Source organism: Engystomops pustulosus, chromosome 6 (genome assembly GCF_040894005.1).
Source record: "Engystomops pustulosus chromosome 6, aEngPut4.maternal, whole genome shotgun sequence".
Taxonomy (NCBI): Eukaryota; Metazoa; Chordata; class Amphibia; order Anura; family Leptodactylidae; genus Engystomops; species Engystomops pustulosus.
The window spans coordinates 56,913,102-56,937,889 of NC_092416.1; positions in this window are offsets into that span (position 1 = coordinate 56,913,102).

A 24,788-nucleotide genomic window follows, 5' to 3' on the forward strand; every position below is an offset into this window, starting at 1 on the left:
CCCACTATGTTCCAAGAGTTGGTTTATTAGATCAATAAAACCTTAAACTTTTCAATAAAAATGGTTAAAATCAAGACGCGTTTCGGATCCGGAACGGATCCTTCTTCAGTTGTTTTTACATAGTCAGTTTGTGAACAATCATTATATACATGTTTTTTGGCGCGTTCCCGGTACCGGAGCGGGAAGCGCCATGCAGGAAAAAGAATGGATGACAGATGTCATCGATTTGGACCATTAAAAAATGTGCATAAGACATCATAAGAATTACATAAATGTTAACATAATTTAAAAACAATTATTAGAGTTAAGACAATATCTTATATATGTGGTAGATAAATAACTGATAATTGAGGTGGTCTATGTGTATCGGTGCATCACCGTTCTTTATCCGGTATGGGGTATAAAAACTACTAAGATGGCCGCCGCTGGGATTGTGGAACTACAGCTACGGAAGCCTGAAGAGGTCAAATTTCTAAAACACGCATACCGAGGTGTTGGAGGACGGTGCTCAGTGCGCGTACTGACAATTTATCAGGGATGTCTTGTACCCAGTTTCTATTACCTGGACCACTGCAGCCTTTTGATGGTTGGTGTGCATCAATGAGTGGAAGATTAGGTAAGTATATAATGCTACAGTGTGTATCAACAGGCTATACTAAAATAGTTTCAGTGACCTCATTTAGACCCAGAGGTTTAAGCGTTTTTAGTTTGAACATCCAATAGATTTCCTTTCGTTTGAGGATTTCAAATCTATTGGATGTTTCTTCACCAACATGGTCTATTGGGGTGATATTATACTTAATGTTATTTTTATGTTTATTTTCCATATGTCTAGATGGACTGTGTTTGTGATTCCCGTGCTGAATATTGAATCTATGTTGATGAAGGCGGCAGTGGAGGGGTTGTGTTGTTCTACCTATGTACTGTAATCCACACTGGCATTCGATAAGATAGATTACATAGCGGGATTGACATGTCATATTGGTTTTAATATGAAATTTATCTTTATAGTGATTCGAACAGAAGGAATCAGTACCATGTTTAATCACTTTACAGCATTGGCAATTCTTGCTGTTGCATTTAGTAACTTTTTGAATGCTATCTGGGTTGACGGTGGTGAGAGAGAGACTGCTGCTGTGCTATGTGCAGCGACATTCATGGCACATGCAGTCTGCAAATTAAAGCCCATTGTGTAATTTACAGCAAGGAGGAGTTTTAGTTTTAATACACATTGGGGGGATTTATTATACACTGGCGCATGGTGGGCCAGTGCATGATATCAACCTCACCCCTCCCTCGGCAGATATACATAGAGGTTCCAGCCTTCAATGGTCCTTCAATGATCCTCCACAATACCCTGCACCAGTTCCTACCACAGACTGTATGTGATACACCAGTATGGGGCAGGAACAGCAGATGACCAGAACATGTGTTACTGCTCATACACACACTCTGGACTATTTAAAATTGCTAAGTTTTTCAAGAGGTGAGGTTAACATTGAAGTTGTTGTTTAGCTCATTTTCAGAAGAATGTTGCAAATACTTACAATACAATGTAAACAAACATTAGTTTTTGAGAGAACAAATAGAAATTTGATTTTAGCTTTTGTTAAGATCAGAGTATTTTTTTCTTTTACCCAGGTAAACATGTATGTGAAAACATAATTCTTTATCTGCACATTGTTAAAGGCTACCTCATCTTCCAACCAACTTTGCAGAATATAGTAGTCCAGTGTATATAAAAGAAGAGTAACAATGTATCTGACTATTACGAGCAGTCGTCTATGTGATGCGGATGGAGTCGAATGCTCCCTTTGACTCTGCATATATAATCTATGTAATTTGAGATTCTGTCTGTCTTGTTAGAAAGATGGAATGTAGAAGATATTTCTAGGTGAAAAATAAATTAGAAAGGAGGGAGGGAGAATCATGATTGCTAAACTAAGTACAATATTTGTCACTTTGTTCTAATAAGGCATATTATAAGATTATTGCATTGTATTGATTTATGCCAAGTTTGTTGAAAAGTTTGTGACCATTTAAAATACATACTATACCTTGTTTTTATTTTAAGGCTATTATCCATTAACAGCTTCTGATTATTATTTATTAACCGATTTAATGATTTTCCAGGATGGGGTTTATTTAGTAAATTGTAGAATTGATTAAGCATCAAATTATTCAAGATGTATGATTTCCCCGGGCTATTTCAATATTAAAAGTACTCAGTTTGCACATTTACTAAGCTGCTAAGATCTCATTAAACTGTTAAAACAGCAGCATTCTGGGTAATTGTACTGGCCAGATGACTCTCAGTAACCAAAAAGTTGACTTAATTTACTTATGAATTTTAATTTATTAATAACATTAACCAATATAAGCCATCAAGAAAAACATTAGTCATTTATCACTGAGCCACTGAAACATTAATGAAGCTTTATGAGAAATAGATTTTTAGTAAAATGACTCTTTAGGCATTGTTTCTGTTTGACATTATGATTATAATTTTAGAACCTAGAATATAAAAGTCTCTTTACTGCATTATACCATTATGCCACCCCTTTGCTGATAGAAAATATTAATGGTATGTTATATTCCTGTGTCCATTGTAAAAGTATTTGTTTAGGAGTTTGTGTTTAAGAAAATAAATTTCCTTTATTCTTAATAGCTTGACCTGAAAATGCTTTAAAGACGAGGCACATTTTGTGAACTTGCAGATGTGGCGGTTTAATTTTTTTTTTGTAGTTTACTACCCAATAATGTGTGCAGGTTTTTTTGTGATCCATAGGGTTAATTAAAAGTGAAGGTTTTTCTTTTTCATTTATAGTTTTAATTGGAGTTAGATACAAAACATGAAAAAAACTTATTTTTTGTAATTTATACTGTTTTTTATTTTATCATTTACAAATGAAAATAATTTACATGATAAATTAACTCCCTAGTGTGTGATGGTCATTTTAATATATAATATGTATATTTCATATTCAGTATATGTATGGGATGACCATCTGACTGAAAGCTGAGGAGCAGGAAACAGGAGCAGGAGCAGGAAAAACTGCAGTGACGATAAAAGACTTAGACTTAAGATCTGCACCACCCTGTGTCAAAAGATAGTGGGTGACCAGGATTGAGTTAAAATAAATAAAATAATAATAATGCCAGTGGTAGACCCTTTAAGTTGCAATTAAGTAACACTGGTCAAACGCAATGGCGATGTTTGAATTTTTTCTCATATTTGTCCTTTAACCCCTATAAATAGTATATAACTACTTCATGCCAGCAAGATGGAATTCAGCACAAATTTCAAAGTGAGAAGCAGCTTATGGAAAAAGTATAGGGAACAATAAAAGCCAAAGTACTTTTCTCTGATTTGTAACAAAGTTTTCTGTTTTTACTTGTTATACAAAGTTGAAAAGTTAGTTACTATTTATGGATTTCAATTTCACATTTTTCCATAATGATGAGGCCTGAAAAGGCTTCTACTACCGGGAATTTTCAGTGACTCAACAGATACAGTGGGTTAAGGGCTATAACTTTATCTTTTGTTGTGCACCTTTTTTGTGACACATAATAACTAGTTCCAACAGCTAAAGATATTTATCAAATTTAGTTTATTTTGGGGTTAAAGCCCCAAATATTTTTTTTTGTTTTTTCGATTGTATAGTACATTTTTTTTTTCATTTTAAAATGAACTCAAAATGAACATTGTAAATTATTTCCCTTTTGTGTGATATTGATTTTAACCCCTTAATGACCGCCGTATCGGCTTTTTACGGCGGTCATTAAGGGTACTTCTTCTGACGCGTACGCCTTTCTACGGCGGCGCGTCAGAAGAAGATTTCGGGACACCGGGTCTCGCTGGATATCACAGCCCAGACCCGGCACTAATACCCGGGATCATAAAAACTCAGATCCCGGGTGTTTAACCCCTTACACGCCGCGGTCAAGCATGACCGCGGCGTGCAAGTGTGTCCCCCGTGGATCGGACCCCCCCCGGTGAGCTTACCGGGGGATCCGATCTCTTCTGCCTAAGCCCCGGGTTCCGATGAGTGACCCGGGGCTGTCGGCTCCTCTCTGTGCCAGGTTCCGCCTCCTGGCAAGACCCGGCTGTGTGTAACTGAGCATGCTCAGCATGCTCAGTTACTAACACTATACACTGCAATACAAGTGTATTGCAGTGTAAAGGCTTGAATAAGCGATCGGATGATCGCTTATTCAAGCCAAGAAGTAGAAAATGTAAAAAAAAGTTAAAAAAAAAAAATTAAATCTTTTTATAATATAATTAAATAAATAAATAAAATAAAAGTCCCATAATCTCCCCAGTAACACATAAAATGCAAATAAAGTATATAAAACACAAAAACATGTACATATTTGGTATCACCGCGTCCGTATTAATCTGTACAATAAATCTAAATCAATATTGAACCCGCTCGGTGAACTACGTAAAAAAAAAACTCAAAAAACTTCCCATAATATACAATTTTCCATTAAACACCATCACAAAAAATGTTCTAAAAAGTGATCAAAAAAAGTTACGTTCCCTAATATGATACGACTGGAAAAAAAAACTGTTTTTGCAAAAAATAAGCCTTCAACCAGATCTGACAACAGAAAAATACAGAAGTTATGGCCCTGAAAATTTGTCAATAGTAAAAACAATGCGATTTTCTCCAATATTGGTTTTGCTCAGGAAAATTGAGCAAAAATAAGAAAAAACTATATAAATGAGGTATCACCGCAATCGTAGTGAACCAGAAAATAAAGGTCCCATAATCTCCCCAGTAACACATAAAATGCAAATAAAGTATATAAAACACAAAAACATGTACATATTTGGTATCACCGCGTCCGTATTAATCTGTACAATAAATCTAAATCAATATTGAACCCGCTCGGTGAACTACGTAAAAAAAAAACTCAAAAAACTTCCCATAATATACAATTTTCCATCAAACACCATCACAAAAAATGTTCTAAAAAGTGATCAAAAAAAGTTATGTTCCCTAATATGATACGACTGAAAAAAAAAACTGTTTTTGCAAAAAATAAGCCTTCAACCAGATCTGACAACAGAAAAATACAGAAGTTATGGCCCTGAAAAGTTGTCAATAGTAAAAACAATGCGATTTTCTCCAATATTGGTTTTGCTCAGGAAAATTGAGCAAAAATAAGAAAAAACTATATAAATGAGGTATCACCGCAATCGTAGTGAACCAGAAAATAAAGATAAAATATTATTTTTACGTTACGGTGAGCGGGGGAAAAAAATTTTAACAATCCAAAATAAAAATTGATGATTTTGTGTGTGTCCCCCTTGAAATAGTTAATAAAATCTCATGAATAAGCTTTAGACTCCCAAAACAAATTATCTATACATTGTATATCATCCCGTACATAATAAGACCTCATATGTTCGCATTACCAAAAAAAAAAAAAAAATGTACAATACAAATCTGCTGTGAATGGCGCCTCCATTCATTCTATACTCGGCCGTGCGTCCGTACAGCAATTTACCACCACATATGGGGTATCAGTACACTCGGGAGGAATTGGGCATCAAGCGTTGCAGTGCGTTTCATCATTTAATTTATTCTGAAAATGTCAGTTTTGGCCTAAATGAATGTATTTTCCAAAAATAGTTTCTAAATCGCAGGTCCATATTTTTTAACCCATGTGAAACACTTAAAGGGTTAATAGACTTAATAGAAGTTGTTTTACATATGTTGAGGGGTGACGTTTCTATAGTGGGGTAATTTATGGGGTTTTACTATTATTTAGGCCTCTCAAAGTCACTTGAAAGCTGAGTTGTCCCTCAAAATGTGAGTTTTGGCAATTTTCATGAAAATAAGAAAAATCGCACCTAAAGTTCTGCACCTCATAACATCCTAGAAAATGACTGGAAGCATAAAATATCATCCCAACATAAAGCAGATATTCTGTAAATGTTAATTATCAAACTTTTTGGGTAGTTTTACATCTTGTCTGGAAACCAGAACATTTCAAACTTGGAAAATGAAGAATTTTTACAAACTTTTGCCAAATTTTCACTTTTTTTCAGAACGAAATGCAAAACTTATCACTTAAATTTTATAACTACCATGAAGTACAATGTGTCACGAGAAAACATTCTCAAAATCACCAGGATATGTTAAAGCGTTCCAAAGTTATAACCAATTATCGTGAGACATGTCAGATTTGAAAAATCGAGTCTGGTCATTAAGCTGAAAACTGTCAGTGATAAGGGGTTAATATATAATATGTATAATTTCTGTTAAATGGAGATACTACAGCAATGTTTTTAATAGTGTGAACAAGGGATTTTTTCTCAATTTCTTGGAAATATGAATACGTATTCATGTAAATTGATTTATGTATTGTGAGTATTTATGATTTTTTACTTGATACTTCCATGAGAACATACCAGACCCCTGGGGACCATTTTCATAATTTTTTTTTTTTTTTTTAAATTTTTTAAGTTTTCCATTGTAACTGCAGCATCTTAGATACCTGACAATCAAGTGACTGTAGAGATGTTGGTACTGCCACTGACTTTATTTACTATCCATTTCAGCTCTATGAAGTGAAGAAAGTAAAAGTCAGAAGTAATAATAAAAAACTTCTAAATTCTTTCTAGGGTCTCTGGCAGTCTCTGACAACTGGGGACGAATCCTGCTTCTGTAAGCTGTGCAGGAGCAGGAGAAACTGCAGCTATACCTAAAGATGTCCCTGCAGACTACAGACAGTAGTGCTTTTACTGGCTTAACTCTTTAAGTCAAACAATATTCATAAAAAAATCAAAGAGAATTTAAACTATATATAGAAATAAAGTCTTTATTAATCATGATAAACACAAAATCAATAGGAATTCATAGGCACATAACATAGGAACAGTTGAAAACAAAGGAGCAATGCATGAGAATAATAAATAGTTGTAAACAGTAAATGTAAGTAAAGGGTAAGGTGGTAAAGAGCAATAGGCTAAAGATCAAGTAGAATTACACAGCATATAATAGATACATAGTGAGACAGTGGGTACACCTAGGGCATAGTTACCATACCAAACAATCAAGCATGCACTGCACGACCCCTGACACGTGTTTCGCTAAGGCTTTCTCAAGGGGAGTATCTGGTGATGGGAAGAGGAAGTATATAAAGATCGAATACCCAATAGGATGGAGTCATCAATCAGTGGACGTAGGGGGTGACAGAATGAGTCGCTCCAATGAGGAGGGTGCGTCTAAAATTAGTCACACGCAATATGTGGCGCATGCAAATCGCCAATGTGGCGCATACAAAGGCGTTCTTGTAATGAAGTATCAGCGCAGCCGGAGACATCGCGGCATGATGGTGATGTCGGAAGGTCTGTGCATGCGCCGTACAGGGATTTTGGAAATGAAAAGTGCGCATGCGTGCATCACAACCAATGACGAAAGGGCTATATGTACTTCTAAGAAAAAGGTTGTTAACCCCTTAAAGTGAGTGTAGGGCTCCAAAAACGGGGCAGAAATATGACAAGTATAAAGTGCATAATGCGTACAAACCGAGGGTGCCAATAAAAAGTATATAAGAGCACATGAAGTAAGAACACGAATAATTGCATAGTGATAGGGGGACAATCAATAGTTAAAAACAGGTACATATAGGGAGATAAACATACAAGTATATCTACATAAATAGGGTAAAAATACAAGTATATATATATCCTGTAAAATATAAATACTGACCATGTGGAGTGAACAGTGCCAAACCAGTGCAAAGTGCAAGTGAGGTGACATGCAAAGTGACATGCAAAAAGAACAATGCAGCGAATGATAGTTGATGGGGGGTAGAATGAGCAGTACTGGGGGGGAGCGGTAAGTCAACGTCCACAGGATGGGTAGAGAGTACAAAATATCTGTAAAACAAAAAGAAAAAATGGGACAGACACAGAATTAAAGACAATTATACATATATACACATGCAATGCGATCCCAAGAGGGATGACAAATAAAAACACTATCACATAAAATATAACAAACCAAATAACAGTACGTTAAAAAATTAGAGGAGCACATTAATAAATTTTAGAGGAAGGATGAAAAACTAAAATGCTCATTAAGTCCTCGGGTGACATGGTGTCTAGTAGATAAATCCAACGTGTTTCTTTTTGTGCCAAAGTACGTCTCCATTACCCTCCCCGAATGTCGACAACCACTTTATCAATGCCCCTTACCTTAAGTTTGGAGCTATCACATCCGTGATGTTCCCTGAAGTGGCGTGGAATTGTTTTGAGTTTAGACAGATCACTTTCCCCTTTTGCCGCCTCAATCCCAAGGACATGTTCTCGTACGCGACGACGAAGTTCACGGGAGGTTAGTCCCACATATATCAGGTCGCATGGGCAGGTAGCAAAGTTTATAACTCCGATTGTAGTACAGGTGATTGACTGCGTGATCACATATTCCCTTTGTCTGTTGGAATTGAAAAAGTTGTCGTTTTCTCAATATTGGGACATGCCACACAATTACCACATGGCCGGCTGCCCCATTTGGGGCCTTTGGAGCCAAATATATTTACCTTTTGTTCCCTGTGTACTGTTCACCAGTCGGTCGCGTAGGTTCTTAGAGTGTCGATAAGTGATTGCTGGATGGGATGGTAGGAATTGTTGAAGAGTGTTGTCTATTCTTAGTACTTGCCAGTGTCGTAGTAGAGTTTGTTTCACCTTTTCCCATTGGGAGTTAAACATTGTAATGAACCTCACTGTGTCCTTGTTGTTCTTTGTCTTAGGTCTTGGCATCAATAGTTCCTCTCTTTTGGCTTTCTTAGCTCTCATATATCCTCTCTGTATCGATTGGTCAGATACCGTTCTTTAAATCTCTGTCGTAAATCAAGGGCTTGTTGTTCAAAAAAGGCATCATTTGAGCATATCCGACGTATCCTAAGAAATTGGCCTATAGGGATACCATCAATTAGCTTTTTGGGATGTGAAGATCTTGCGTGGAGGAGGGTATTGCTGGACGTTTCTTTTCTAAATACATTAGATAGAATGTTACCATAATCATCCACGTTAAATAGGATATCCAGGTATTCAATGTTATGACGTCCCATTTTGTATGTCAATTTTATATTCATCTCATTGGTATTGAGATGTGTAATAAATTTTTGTAGGTCGTGTTCGTGACCCTGCCAAATTATGATAACATCGTCGATATAACGGGCATAGACATGTACCTGGTCTACAAATTTACTTGGGCTGGTAAGGAAAATTTCCCTCTCCCACAGCCCCAGGAAAAGATTGGCGTATGAGGGCGCACATGCCGCCCCCATTGCCGTTCCCTGGAGCTGTAGGTAGAGGTTCCCTTTGAAGAGAAAGAAATTATGAGTCAAAGTGAATTCCAGCAATTGTATGAGGAGTGCCGAAAGTTCAGGTTCCATATACGAGGAATCTAGAAAGAATTTCACTGCAGATATGCCGTCACTGTGTCTGATGGATGTATATAATGATTCTACATCGCATGTAACGATATACATGTCTGGTTCAAGATGTAGACCATTGAACTTTTTTAGGGTGTCAGTCGTATCCTTAAGGTATGAAGGTAGTGCCTCCACCAGGGGACGCAGATGGTAATCTATCATTTTGCAGATAGGTTCACATAGATTATTCATACCTGATACGATTGGCCTGCCTGGTGGGTTATTCAAACGCTTGTGTACCTTAGGTAGCAGGTATAAAGCAGAGATCTTTGGATAGTCTGGAATTAGGCACTCTTTCTGATTTTTGGTCAAGACGTTGTTATCCACTGCTGTGGAGAGAATGCATGTTAGTTCGTCTTTAAACTTCTGAAGAGGATTGAAGGTAAGTTTTTTGTAACACGTAATGTCATGTAGCTGGCGAAAAGCCTCTTTTTCATAGTCTTTTGTAGACCACAATACGACATTTCCCCCTTTGTCAGAGGGTTTTATTACCACATCTTTCATTTTGTTAAGTTCAGTGATTGCACTCCGTTGAGCTGGTGTACAATTGGTCACCTGACTGAATTTTGGCATGCGTTGGAGATCACGGGTTACCAGTTTCACAAATAAATCAATGTTAGGAAAATTAGATATGGTAGGAAAACTAGAGGATTTAGGTAATAATGAGGTGGGAATTTTACCTTTTTTGTTGCTTTTGTCGTTTTGTTCCTCCAGTAATTCTTGCCCATATCCCCTTACTCTTCACTATATTGGCACTTATTTAACTCTTTAAGTTAACTTAATATCTTAGCGCATCTTAAGTTACGTTAACTTCTGTTACATCTGTATATATAGCAAACACCGCATGCTCCATCAAAACAGCTGTAAAGATACAGAGAGAGAACAAGAAAGATCTGTCCATTGCTCTGCTGCACCAGGGCACGGAAAACAAATACAAAAAAAAATGGGCAGGTATGGGCCATTGATATTGCAGCTTGCATGTAAATGGCACACAAGTGTAATGGCAGATCCATGCACTACACAAAAATGTTACTGGTGCAAAGGAAAAATCTGGAGCTACTTTAAGAAGGAGAGAAATCATTTATGTCAGCCAACAGCTGTTTTTTTTTTATATAAGAACGATATCATGATATCATAGGTGAAGAATGCATTTCTCATATGTTCACAATTTTACCTTTTATCCAGAGCTTTCAAACTTCATTCAAATCAATGTCGTAGCATAAAACAGGTGCCAAATGTCTCATTTAGTACATTTTCCAAAAACGTCAGCACATTTTGTAACATGACAAAGAGAAAATGAAATTTTATTCACTCTATTTTTGGGCCTTTTGAAATATATGACAGCCAACAAAGGAATCTCATTGGAATATTCTCGTACTTCTCAGTTACTTTGATTAGTGGTAACAAAATAATTAAAAACTGCTGTATATTAATCATGTTACATCTGTCTCTGCATTCCACTCACTTAGTTTCAATGGGAATTTATCGGCATAAAGCATGTCAAAGTTTTCCATAAATGGTGAACTCTTTACAGGTAGTCATAATTTGTATTAAATGTGTGTCTGACATTCAGGGGCAGTTTTAGACAAAGTAGGGCCCTGGACAAAACTAAAAATGAGGCCCCAAAATAAAACAATTTAATGAACTATTGCATTCAATAAGAAGCTCCCTTTAGCCCTGCACAATAATAGCACTGTGCAGGGACAATGTCACACGGCCGTTGTCGGGAAGGAACTAACTCTTCACATGATATGAGCTAGAGTGTAAGGAGTTCCTGCATTTTTTTTATTAAACAGCAGCACTAAGACTGTGATCATGTTTACATTGTTTGCTGTTGAGTAAAAATGCAGGAACTCCTTACATTGTAGTTCACTATCATATAATGAGTTCTGTCCCCAGAAGTATTGTTGGTCCGTGCCACAGGTATTAGCATGGTGGTTCATGGACCGACAACAGCATTATGAAACTGCCGTAATATGGAGGGATTTAAAGAGAATTTGATAAAAAGGAGATAGATTATAGATATGAGTGAAGATAGGAAGAAAGGAAATAGATTGGGCTGCAGGTGGCTTAGTGGTTAGTATTACAACCTAGCAGCACTCGGAACCTGGGTTCAAGTCCCAGGGTCAACATCTGCAAAAAGTTTGTTCTCTTGTTTTTGCATGGATTTCCTATGGGTCCTTTGGATTTCTCCCACACTCCATAACATACTGGTAGGTTGATAAGATTGTGAGCCCAATGAGGACAGGGACTGATCTGGCAAGCTCTGTGCAGCGCTGCATTATTTGTGTGCTCTATATAAATAAAGGATTATTATTAATATAGATAAATAAAATTACACCATTTTGCAGACATAACCTGTGCTCTGAATTCAAGCTATGTAAAGCTAGACCCAACAATTCATTGCACTGGGACATTCAACATAAATGATGACATTGACTGCAAATTTGGCGGGGACTCCAATGTGGCCATACTTGGCCAAGACATATAGTGGACAATTTGTGCAACTATTTGCCACCAAGTGTGAGCAAGGTTTTAGATGCATGTGCATGTCATAGCATGAAAACCAAAACCCAAAGAACTAACTCCCCCTCAAAAAAAAAAAAAAAAAGATCTACCACAATAATAATCTAACAAGAGATACAGAATAAATCTACTGGTCCACTGTAAAAACTGTAGCATGATCCCCACATAGAATAGGGCAGATATCTTATACATTTTTTATTTGACATATTGACAGCTCTTATATAGACCAATTTTATTTCTATATCAGAATAGTAATTGTGATATAAGTCATATACCGTATATACTCGTGTATAAGCCGAGATTTTCAGCACAAAAAATGTGCTGAAAAACCTCGCCTCGGCTTATCCACGAGTCAATGATAAAAATAAATACATTAATACTCACCCTCCGGTGTCCCCGATGTTCCTCGCGGCTCCCGGCGGCTCCCGATCCCTGTCGCGGCTCCCGGCGGCTTCTTCACTCTTCACTGGCCGGGAGATCGCGCTGGCCAGCGCGATCTCCCGGCCAGAGAAAAGTGAAGAAGCCGCCGGGAGCCGCGATGGGGATCGGAAGCCGCGACGAACATCGGGACAACGGAGGGTGAGTATTAAGTTTATTTCTTTATCTGTATACTGATGGGTGCAGGCTGTATACTACTGATGGGGGCAGGCTGTATACTACTAATGGGGGCAGGCTGTATACTACTGATGGGGGCAGGCTGTATACTACTGATGGGGGCAGGCTGTATAATACTGATGGGGGCAGGCTGTATACTACTGATGGGGGCAGGCTGTATACTACTGATGGGGGCAGGCTGTATACTACTGGGGCAAGCTGTATATTACTGGGGGCAAGCTGTATACTGCAAGGGGACAAGCTGTATACTAATGGGGGCAAGCTGTATACTACTGGGGGCAAGCTGTATACTACTGGGGGCTGGCTGTATACTACATGGGGGCTGGTTGGCCAGAGAAAAGTGAAGAAGCCGCCGGGAGCCGCGATGGGGATCGGAAGCCGCGACGAACATCGGGACAACGGAGGGTGAGTATTAAGTTTATTTCTTTATCTGTATACTGATGGGTGCAGGCTGTATACTACTGGGGCAAGCTGTATACTACTAATGGGGGCAGGCTGTATACTACTGATGGGGGCAGGCTGTATACTACTGATGGGGGCAGGCTGTATACTACTGATGGGGGCAGGCTGTATAATACTGATGGGGGCAGGCTGTATACTACTGATGGGGGCAGGCTGTATACTACTGATGGGGGCAGGCTGTATACTACTGATGGGGGCAGGCTGTATACTACTGGGGCAAGCTGTATATTACTGGGGGCAAGCTGTATACTGCAAGGGGACAAGCTGTATACTAATGGGGGCAAGCTGTATACTACTGGGGGCAAGCTGTATACTACTGGGGGCTGGCTGTATACTACATGGGGGCTGGTTGGCTGTATACTACATGGGGACTGGCTGTATACTACACCCTCGGCTTATACTCGAGTCAATAGGTTTTCACAGTTTTCAGTGGTAAAATTATGGGTCTCGGCTTATACTCGGGTCGGCTTATACTCGAGTATATACGGTAATATTTTTATGATTGCTACTCATCTAGAAGTTTATTTTCCTATGATGATGATTTTAAGTTCTAATGCATATTCCTTATTTTATTTTTCCTGCCTTATTTTCTTGGGAGAACCAAGACTTTTTGCAGCATGAAGGTTGGCCATGGGGATCTTGTCAAGAACACGACTCACCGGAGTTCACACACGGGGATACCTACTCTATGGAGTCCTAGAATTTTGCCCTTAAACTCCGCCCACTTCCACAAAATGGCGTCCTAGCGCTAAATTTACTCCACGTAATATCAGCACTCCGTCAATCCACTGCCACCACCCACGAGTTACTTACGCAAAGAAGGCCGTAGGCACCTCAACCACACAGACAATGCACCCTGATGATAACTCAGCACATGCACTCACTACTTACACGATATTACAATTATAAATTCACACAGAACATGCAATCGCTTACTACATGGACTATGCTAACAATTACCTCTGGTAACGTGATTCCCTTCAGAGACCCAAATTCTTTAAGGCTACAAGCAGAGGCTTATTAAACGTTTTTAATTTACATAAAAATGCAGTACACTCAAAGAATTAAATTGTCAGATAAAATGAAAAAAAAAGATTAAAACAATACACAAACAATACTTATAAACAGTTAGGGAAGAGAGAAACAAAAAATTCTTGCAAGTGATTTTTGACCCCCACCCCTGGCTGTGATGTCACTGTGAGGGGGAGTTTTTTCTTTTTAGGTACTTTTTAGGTCAGGGTTTTTATAAAAACCCCATAACTTTTGATTGGAAGATGGCACAATTGTGCCATGGCTTCCAACCAAACGGGCACATTATTCCCATTAACCCCATACCAAACTTGGGGTGTCTTAGCCTAGTATCAGGGGTATTCTGCTATTGGCTGCCTTCCATTGCAGCTAAAGTTCTGATTTTCACTCCAGGGGTGTGTCTAGACACCATAACTGTCCTGTGTAACTGGGGACCCATAATTATGAATTATGCCCCAGTTATGGACAGCTATGATATTCTCATAGGCAGGATGAAACAACACAAAAGAAAGAAAAATAAAAAATACAAAACAAACAAACTGTGGAGGAGTAATATTATTATCACAGCTCCCTCAAGAGATACGGCATGGGATTTTGATATTCTAATCAATATCCCAAGCCATTGTCCGCCGGCTCTCCCTGGCGTGACAACCCGTCCGCATTTCCATGTTCACTGCCCTTCTTGTGTTGAATGGTAAAGTCATATTGATGTAGGCCTAGACTCCATCTCAGCAGCTTTCCGTTATCCCCAGATACCTGGTAAAGCCAACTGAGAGGGTTGTGGTCCGTTACCGCGGTGAACTTTCGGCCATATAAGTAGGGCTGTAGTTTTTGTAGGGCCCACACAATGGCAAGACATTCTTTTTCTATGGTGGCATAGGCCACCTTCCTGGGTAAGAGTTTCCTGCTTAGGTATAGGATGGGGTGCTCATTTCCCTCTGGGTTGACCTGGCTGAGTAAGGCACCCAAACCTTAGGCACTGGCGTTAGTCTGGACTACGAACTTGCGGCTGAAATCTGGACTCTGTAATACTGGAGAGCTAGTCAGAGCCGATTTCAGAGCTGCCATGGACCGCTCACAATCCAGCGGACTACCTGTGGTAGTTTCTTCTTTGTGAGGTCTGTGAGGGGCTTGGCCAGGGTACTGTAGTTAGGGACGAACTTACGGTAGTACCCAGCTGTTCCTAGAAATGACATCACCTGTTTCTTCGTTTTGGGGGTAGGCCAATTTGCAATGGCATCTACTTTTCCTGGCTCTGGCTTAAGTGTCCCTCCACCTACCAGGTGTCCTAGGTACTGCACCTCAGACATGCCTATCTGACACTTTCCAGGCTTGATGGTGAGACCGGCTTCCCGGAGGCACTTGAGCACATGTGACTGGTGTGTCAAATGCTCCTCCCATGTCTGGCTAAACACTGCAATATCATCCAGGTATGCCACCGCAAACCCTTCAGACTTACTTAGCAGTTTGTTCACCAAGCGCTGGAATGTGGCAGGGGCATTCTTCATGACAAAGGGCATGACTTTAAACTCATATAGTCCAAAGGGGGTGATAAAGGCGGTGTTTTCCTGCGCCTCCACTGTCATGGGAATCTGCCAATACCCCCTACTTAAATCCATGATGGTGATGTACCGGGCGCTAGCGAGTTGATCCAAAAGCTCATCTATGCAGGGCATTGGGTAAGCATCAAAAACTGTGATGCTGTTCAGCTTCCCCTAGTCCACACAGAAGCGTGTGGTCTTGTCCTTTTTGGGGACAAGCACTACAGGTGATGCCCACGCACTTTGAGACTCTTGGATCACCCCCAGTCCCAGCATTTCCTCCATTATGTAATATTTTTATGATTGCTACTCATCTAGAAGTTTATTTTCCTATGATGATGATTTTAAGTTCTAATTAGAGATGAGCAAGCACTAAAATGCTCGGGTACTCGTTATTCGAGACGAACTTTTCCCGAACTTTTTCCTCGTTATTCGAATAACGAGCCCCATTGAAGTCAATGGGAGACTCGAGCATTTTTCAAGGGGACCAAGGCTCTGCACAGGGAAGCTTGGCCAAACACCTGGGAACCTCAGAAAAGGATGGAAACACCACGGAAATGGACAGGAAACAGCAGGGGCAGCATGCATGGATGCCTCTGAGGCTGCTTAATCGCACCATTATGCCAAAACTATGGGCAACAGCATGGCCATGACAGAGTGACAGAATGAAGCTAGATAGCATCTAAAACATCCAATAATTGACCCTGATACTATAGGGGACGGCATGCAGAGGCAGCGGCAGCAGCGGCAGGCTAGAGAGTGGCATGGCGACATACTCTAAATGGACTCAGGCTTCAAACCAATGGGTGGCAGAGAGGAACCAAAGGAGGTGAGCAAGAAGCGCTCAAATAATATCGGTACATGATAAAAGTTTGCCAGTATATTTTGTGGATTACACAGCAGGGTGGCGACAAAGTTAACATGGAAGCCATGAAAACAACCCAAAATTCTGCCTGACGCAGCTCGTTTGATAAGGGGACCATGTATGGAGGCAGTGAACTAGTAGTAGATTAAAGGTGCTGCAGTTAACTAACTATGTTAGTTGGATCTTGGCATGGAGCTGGCGCTCCGCTGCCAGGCGAGCTTTCGCCAATCCAAGCCCCTGTCTCTAGGCTACTCCCCAAACAGCACTTCTAAGAACCTTTTGTATAAGATCAAGTGTAGTAGCGTTCTTATAAGTTTAGGATATGGCGGGTGAGGGGAATGTAAACAGATGCGCAAGAAGTGCTGAAATAATATCGGTAAATGATAAAAGTTTGCAAGTATATTTTGTGGATTACACAGCAGGGTGGCGACAAAGTTAACAAGTTTGATGTGGAATGCCCTGTAATAGCTCTTGGGCGGTGTGCCTTTTATCGCCTAGGCTCAGCAGTTTGAGCACCGCCTGCTGTCGCTTAGCGACGGCACTGCTGCTGTGCCTAGAGCTACCGACTGATGGCGCCATGGCCACGGATGGTAATTCGGAGGAGGAGGAGGTGGAGGAGGGGTGGGAGGAGGAGGAGGTATACTAGACCTTTGAGACCTGGACCGAGGTAGGCCCCGCAATTCTCTGCGTCGGCAGTATATGACCAGCCCCAGGGTCAGACTCGGTCCCAGCCTGCACCAAGTTAAGTGTAGTAGCGTTCTTATAAGTTTGGGATATGGCGGGTGAGGGGAATGTAAACAGATGCGCAAGAAGCGCATGATGCGCATGGAGCTGGCGCTCCGCTGCCAGGCGAGCTTTCGCCAATCCAAGCCCCTGTCTCTAGGCTACTCCCCAAACAGCACTGCTAAGAACCTTTTGTATAAGATCAAGTGTAGTAGCGTTCTTATAAGTTTAGGATATGCCGGGTGAGGGGAATGTAAACAGATGCGCAAGAAGCGCTGAAATAATATTGGTAAATGATAAAAGTTTGCCAGGATATTTTGTGGATAACACAGCAGGGTGGCGACAAAGTTAACAACTTTGATGTGGAATCCATGAAAACAACCCAAATTTCTGCCTGACACACCTCGTATGATAAGGGGACGATGTATGGAGGCAGCTATATGGACGACTTTTGGAGGTAGCAATGGAGACAACGTGTGGAGGCTGCTATGGAGACAATTTAATTTGGATAGTGCCTGTATGTGGCAGTCCAAAAAAGTTTTCAAACCAGAGGAGCAGGTAGGTGGCCCTCCAGAAAAATGAAATAGATTGAGTGCCTGTATGTGGCAGTCCAAAAAAGTTTTCAAACCAGAGGAGCGGGTAGGTGGCCCTCCAGAAAAATGAAATAGATTGAGTGCCTGTATGTGGCAGTCCAAAAAACTTTTCAAACCAGAGGAGCAGGTAGGTGGCCCTCCAGTAAAATGGAATAGATTGAGTGCCTGTATGTGGCAGTCCAAAAAAGTTTTCAAACCAGAGGAGCGGGTAGGTGGCCCTCCAGAAAAATTGAATAGATTGAGTGCCTGTATGTGGCAGTCCAAAAAACTTTTCAAACCAGAGGAGCAGGTAGGTGGCCCTCCAGTAAAATGGAATAGATTGAGTGCCTGTATGTGGCAGACCAAAAAAGTTTTCAAACCAGAGGAGCAGGTAGGTGGCCCTCCAGAAAAATTGAATAGATTGAGTGCCTGTATGTGGCACTCCCAAAAATTGTTTAAAACAGAGGACCGGGTAGGTGGCCCTCCAGAAAAATTGAATAGATTGAGTGCCTGTATGTGGCACTCCCAAAAATTGTTTAAAACAGAGGACCGGGTAGGTGGCCCTCCAGAAAAATTAAATGCATAAAGTACTATAGCTAGAGCCAGTGGGCCCTTTGAAAAAATAGCCAGTTTCCTCTGCTTTAGTGTACAAAGAGGAGGAGAAGGAGGAAAATGAGGAGGAGGAGGAGGAGTGCATAAATTATTCAGGTTGAGCTTCCTTCACCTGGTGGAGATTGGAAATTATGAGAAATCCAGGCTTTATTCATCTTAATAAGCGTCAGCCTGTCAGCGCTGTCAGTCGACAGGCGTGTACGCTTATCGGTGATGATGCCACCAGCTGCACTGAAAACCCGCTCGGACAAGACGCTAGCGGCAGGGCAGGCAAGAACCTCCAAGGCGTACAGCGCCAGTTCGTGCCACATGTCCAGCTTTGAAACCCAGTAGTTGTAGGGAGCTGTGTGATCATTTAGGACGATGGTATGGTCAGCTACGTACTCCCTCACCATCTTTCTGTAAAGATCAGCCCTACTCTGCCGAGACTGGGGACAGGTGACAGTGTCTTGCTGGGGTGACATAAAGCTGGCAAAGGCCTTGTAAAGCGTACCCTTGCCAGTGCTGGACAAGCTGCCTGCTCGCCTACTCTCCCTCGCTACTTGTCCCGCAGAACTACGCACTCTGCCGCTAGCGCTGTCAGAAGGGAAATACTGTTTCAGCTTGTGAACCAGGGCCTGCTGGTATTCATGCATTCTCACACTCCGTTCCTCTCCAGGGATGAGAGTGGAAAGATTTTGCTTGTACCGTGGGTCCAGGAGAGTGAACACCCAGTAATCGATGCTGGAATAAATTCTTTGAACGCGAGGGTCACGGGATAGGCAGCCTAGCATGAAATCTGCCATATGCGCCAGAGTACCAACGCGTAAGAATTCACTCCCCTCACTGGCCTGACTGTCCATTTCCTCCTCCTCCAACTCCTCCAACTCCTCTTCTTCTGCCCATACACGCTGAACAGTGAAGGACTCAACAATGGTCCCCTCTTGTGTCTCGCCAACATTCTCCTCCTCTTCCTCCTCATCCTCCTCCACCTCCTCCGATATGCGCTGAGAAACAGACCTAAGGGTGCTTTGGCTATCAACAAGGGAATCTTCTTCCGCCGTCTCTTGTGACGAGCGCAAAGCTTCCGACTTCATGCTGATCAGAGAGTTTTTCAACAGGCCAAGCAGCGGGATGGTGAGGCTGATGATGGCGGCATCGCCACTGACCATCTGTGTTGACTCCTCAAAGTTACTCAGCACCTGACAGATATCAGACATCCACGTCCACTCCTCATTGTAGACTTGAGGAAGCTGACTGACCTGACTACCAGTTCTGGTGGAAGTTGACATCTGGCAGTCTACAATCGCTCGGCGCTGCTGGTAAACTCTGGATAACATGGTCAGTGTTGAATTCCACCTCGTGGGCACGTCGCACAACAGTCGGTGAGCGGGCAGTTGGAGGCGGCGCTGCGCTGCCCTGAGAGTGGCAGCATCTGTGCTGGACTTCCTGAAATGCGCACAGATGCGGCGCACCTTCGTGAGCAAATCAGACAGATTGGGGTATGTCTTGAGGAAACGCTGAACTATCAAATTTAACACATGGGCCAGGCATGGCACATGTGTCAGTCTGCCGAGTTGCAGAGCCGCCACCAGGTTACGGCCGTTGTCACACACAACCATGCCTGGCTTCAGGTTCAGCGGTGCCAGCCACAGATCAGTCTGCGCCGTGATGCCCTGTAATAGCTCTTGGGCGGTGTGCCTTTTATCGCCTAGGCTCAGCAGTTTGAGCACCGCCTGCTGTCGCTTAGCGACGGCACTGCTGCTGTGCCTAGAGCTACCGACTGATGGCGCCATGCCCACGGATGGTAATTCGGAGGAGGAGGAGATGGAGGAGGGGTGGGAGGAGGAGGAGGCATAGTAGGCCTGAAACACCTGGACCGAGGTAGGCCCCGCAATCCTCGGCGTCGGCAGTATATGACCAGCCGCAGGGTCAGACTCGGTCCCAGCCTCCACCAAGTTAACCCAATGTGCCGTCAGCGATATATAGTGGCCCTGCCCGGCAGCACTCGTCCACGTGTCCGTGGTCAGGTGGACCTTGTCAGAAACGGCGTTGGTCAGGGCACGGATGATGTTGTCTGACACGTGCTGGTGCAGGGCTGGGACGGCACATCGGGAAAAGTAGTGGCGGCTGGGGACCGAATACCGAGGGACGGCCGCCGCCATGAGGTTGCGAAAGGCCTCGGTCTCTACTAGCCTATAGGGCAGCATCTCCAGGCTAAGCAATCTGGAGATGTGGACATTAAGGGCTTGGGCGTGCGGGTGGGTTGCACTATATTTGCGTTTCCGCTCCAGCGTCTGGGGTATGGAGAGCTGAACGCTGGTGGATGCTTTGGAGGATCGTGGAGGCGACGATGGGGTTTTTGTGGCAGGGTCCTGGGCAGGGGGCTGACTATCAGCTGACACAGGGGAAGGAGCAGTGGTGTGCACGGCCGGAGGTGAACGGGCTTGTTGCCACTGAGTGGGGTGTTTAGCATTCATATGCCTGCGCATACTGGTGGTAGTTAAGCTAGTAGTGGTGGAACCCCTGCTGATCCTGGTTTGGCAAATGTTGCACACCACAGTCCGTCGGTCATCCGGTGTTTCCTTAAAGAACCTCCAGACTTCTGAAAATCTAGCCCTCGCCGCAGGAGCCCTCGCCACGGGAGCTTCACTAGTTGACACATTTGGCGCTGATGCACCAGCTCTGGCCCTGCCTCTCCGTCTGGCCCCACCACTGCCTCTTCCAACCTGTTCTGGTAGAGGACTCTCCTCTGTCTCAGAAGCACTGTGTTCACCCGGCCTATCAACCCAGCTTGGGTCTGTCACCTCATCATCCTCCGATCCCTCAGTCTGCTCCCCCCTCGGACTTCCTGCCCTGACAACAACTTCCCCACTGTCTGACAACCGTGTCTCCTCATCGTCGGACACCTCTTTAGACACTTCTTCCACTACGTCAAGAAGGTCATCATCACCCACAGACTGCGACTGGTGGAAAACCTGGGCATCGGAAAATTGCTCAGCAGCAACCAGACAAGTGGTTTGTGACTGTGGGAAGGGTCCAGAAAACAGTTCCTCAGAGTATGCCGGTTCAAATGCCAAATTTTCCTTGGAGGGGGCAGACTGAAGGGGAGGAGGCTGAGGTGCAGGAGCTGGAGGAGTGCCGATTTTGGTGACATGGGTGGACTGCGTGGAAGACTGACTGGTGGACAAATTGCTCGAAGCATTGTCGGCAATCCACGACATCACCTGTTCGCACTGTTCTGGCCTCAACAGTGCTCTACCACGAGTCCCAGTAACTTCAGACATGAACCTAGGGAGTGTAGCTCTGCGGCGTTCCCCTGCTCCCTCATAAGCAGGTGGTGTCTCACCCCGCCCAGGACCACGGCCTCTGACCCCTGCAGTAGTTGGACGCCCACGTCCCCGCCCTCGTCCTCTACCCCTAGCCCTCGGGTTAAACATTTTTAAAATGAGAGTTATTACTTTAATTTTTTTTTAACTTTTTTTTGTGTTTTTTTGTTTTTTTTTGTGTTTTTTAGTTTTTAAAACCAAACGATGCTATCCTATTGCTATGGCTATTTTCTAGCCAAGTATGAAAGCACACTACTATGCCAGATGAGATGACGCTGAGTTATTAAAAAAATAAACGTAAAATAAAAAAGGAAATGGCAGACTGTGCCTAATTGAAATCCAACCCCTAATAAATTTTCCCACTTCGGTCTTTGCAATGGATATGTGCGTCACTAAGCGCAAAACACAGCGGTCGCAAGTCTCACTACAAATTGCTCACAATTTGCTAGTAGATGCACTGCAGCAAGTACAGCCACCAGCAGATCAACCAGAAATCAAATATATATAACGCTACTGTAGGCGTAAGTAAGCCGTTTGGATTCTCCTATGGCTATTTTCTAGCCAAGTATGAAAGCACACTACTATGCAAGATGAGATGACACTGAGTTATTAAAAAAATAAACGTAAAATAAAAAGTAAATGGCAGACTGTGCCTAATTGAAATCAAACCCCTAATAAATTTTCCCACTTTGGTGTTTGAGGTGGATATGTGTGTCACTAAGAGCTAAACACAACGGTAGCAAGTCCCCCTGCAAATTCCTCACAATATGGTACTAGCTGCAAATAAAAAAAAAAAGTATAACGTTATTGTAGCCCTAAAAAGGGCTGTTGGGTTCTTGGAGAATCACTCCTGCCTAACAGTAAGCTAATAGAACACCCTAACGCTTTCCCTGACCAGCAGCAGCTCTCTCCCTAGCGGCATCCAGACACAGAATGATCCGAGCAGCGCGGGCAGCGGCTAGTCTATCCCAGGGTCACCTGATCTGGCCAGCCAACCACTGCTATCGACGTGTAAGGGTACCACGTCATGCTGGGTGGAGTGCAGAGTCTCCTGGCTTGTGATTGGCTCTGTTTCTGGCCGCCAAAAAGCAAAACGGCGGGAGCTGCCATTTTCTCGAGCGGGCAAAGTATTCGTCCGAGCAACGAGCAGTTTCGAGTACGCTAATGCTCGACCGAGCATCAAGCTCGGACGAGCATGTTCGCTCATCTCTAGTTCTAATGCATATTCCTTATTTTATTTTTCCTGCCTTATTTTCTTGGGAGAACCAAGACTTTTTGCAACATGAAGGTTGGCCATGGGGACCTTATAAACAAAATATAATTCTTGGTTGGTCTTGTAACTAATATAATGATTGCTAAGAACATGGTTGTAGTATATATGTTTACTTGGAAAATCAAGAAATCATAAAAATAGACCTAATATTTTTTCCTCTTATCTACTCAAAGTTTTTCCAGGTGCTTATCCTCCTCCTGATTGCTAACTTGTGGTGGTGTAGAGTGTGTGTCATAAGCCTCAGGGGGTTCATACCCATATAAAGAAGCCAATACAATAAAGTATATTTTCATTGGGCTTATAGCTGTATTAACCCCCCAGGGAGCTATTCTGCAGCCTGTAGGGTGAATACAGCTTTCAACAAGTGGTAGATTTCAGCCTGAAGACTTTACTGGTTTGGAAGACATGTAGATTATGTAATATATTGCTCTTACTTGTTGTTTTGTCATATAACAAGAAGACATTGGGGCAAATTTACTTACCTGGTCCTGTCGCGATCCCCGATTCAGACAGGCCGACAAGGATGAAGTCCAGCACGATTCATGAAGATCGTGTGCCCGACTTCCTGCATCTGTCGCTTCCCTGCCGAGGTCCGCCGGAGTTTTCATCTTCTTCTTCCTGCTGCTTGTAAGTGTGTATCTTGTGACACAATTCTAAATGTTAAATCTAGTGAGTTGTTCGAATCTGTCGAGTTGTCCGACGGCCACGCCCCCCGATTTCTGTCATGTGCAAGCCGGTGCCAATGCAACAAAATCCGATCGCGTGTGTCAAAATCCCGGGGCAACCCGATGAAAATGCGCTCCGCAGACCCTTAGTAAATGAGCCCCATTATGTTCCTGAAGGCTCCTAGGCCCACGTCTGGCTGCACCATGTGAACCTCTTCATGATACACCCCTGACTCTCAGGCAGCACTGCTTTTCTAAAATGCAAAAATCCTTCCAGCGCCACTTGTAACTTATGCAGCCCATATCAACTTTGTTCGAGATTCCTATTTATATGAATGCTTCATCAAAGTGTTTCTTCACCTCATTATTCAACATTTTACTATGTATTCAATGTCTGTGTCAGCCATTCGCAGTTTAACCTTCACAATGTGCCCTAATTATAAGGACAGTGCCATTTATCCAATCATTCTGCTTATTCCTGCTCGTAATTTTACATGTTGCTGAAGTCAACATTTGGATCCAAGTTCACAGCATCGTGTTACAAATATTATAGTCTGTAATTACGTAATTATAACATACGACGATGGCGGAGAAGCGGCACAGAATCTTATCACTGCAGATAAATAACATCTGGGAAGGGCCGTCATATTACTAGCATAATTCAGAAGCACAATGGCTCTTATTGCTCATCTTGTACTGTGTAATTTCTAGTAATAGATAGCAAAAGAAAAATGTTTTTAATAAATACCTTGTATGCATTGCAAGTTTGCAGTGAATGACTTTTGTCCTAATAGTTATTACATTCCTCAAAGAAACATTATTCAATAAATGATTATATCGCACGGGTATAACAATAATTGTCCATGAAAGCAATATGGGGAATGAGCTAGTGCTACTTTGTTTGCTAATGTTTTCATTGAGAATGCAGAAATATCATGTCATTTTATGAGTAATATGTTTTAGGGAATAAACCAATAACACAAATGAAAAAGCCCTCTACAAGACAAGATTTACTTATAACACAATATTGTTTCCATGAAAAATGAAAACATTTCTAGTATGGTTGCAATCCAACCAGAAAGGCATGACAGGAACGCGTTCTATATTGGCTTTCTATATTACTTTGAACCAAACCCATCAA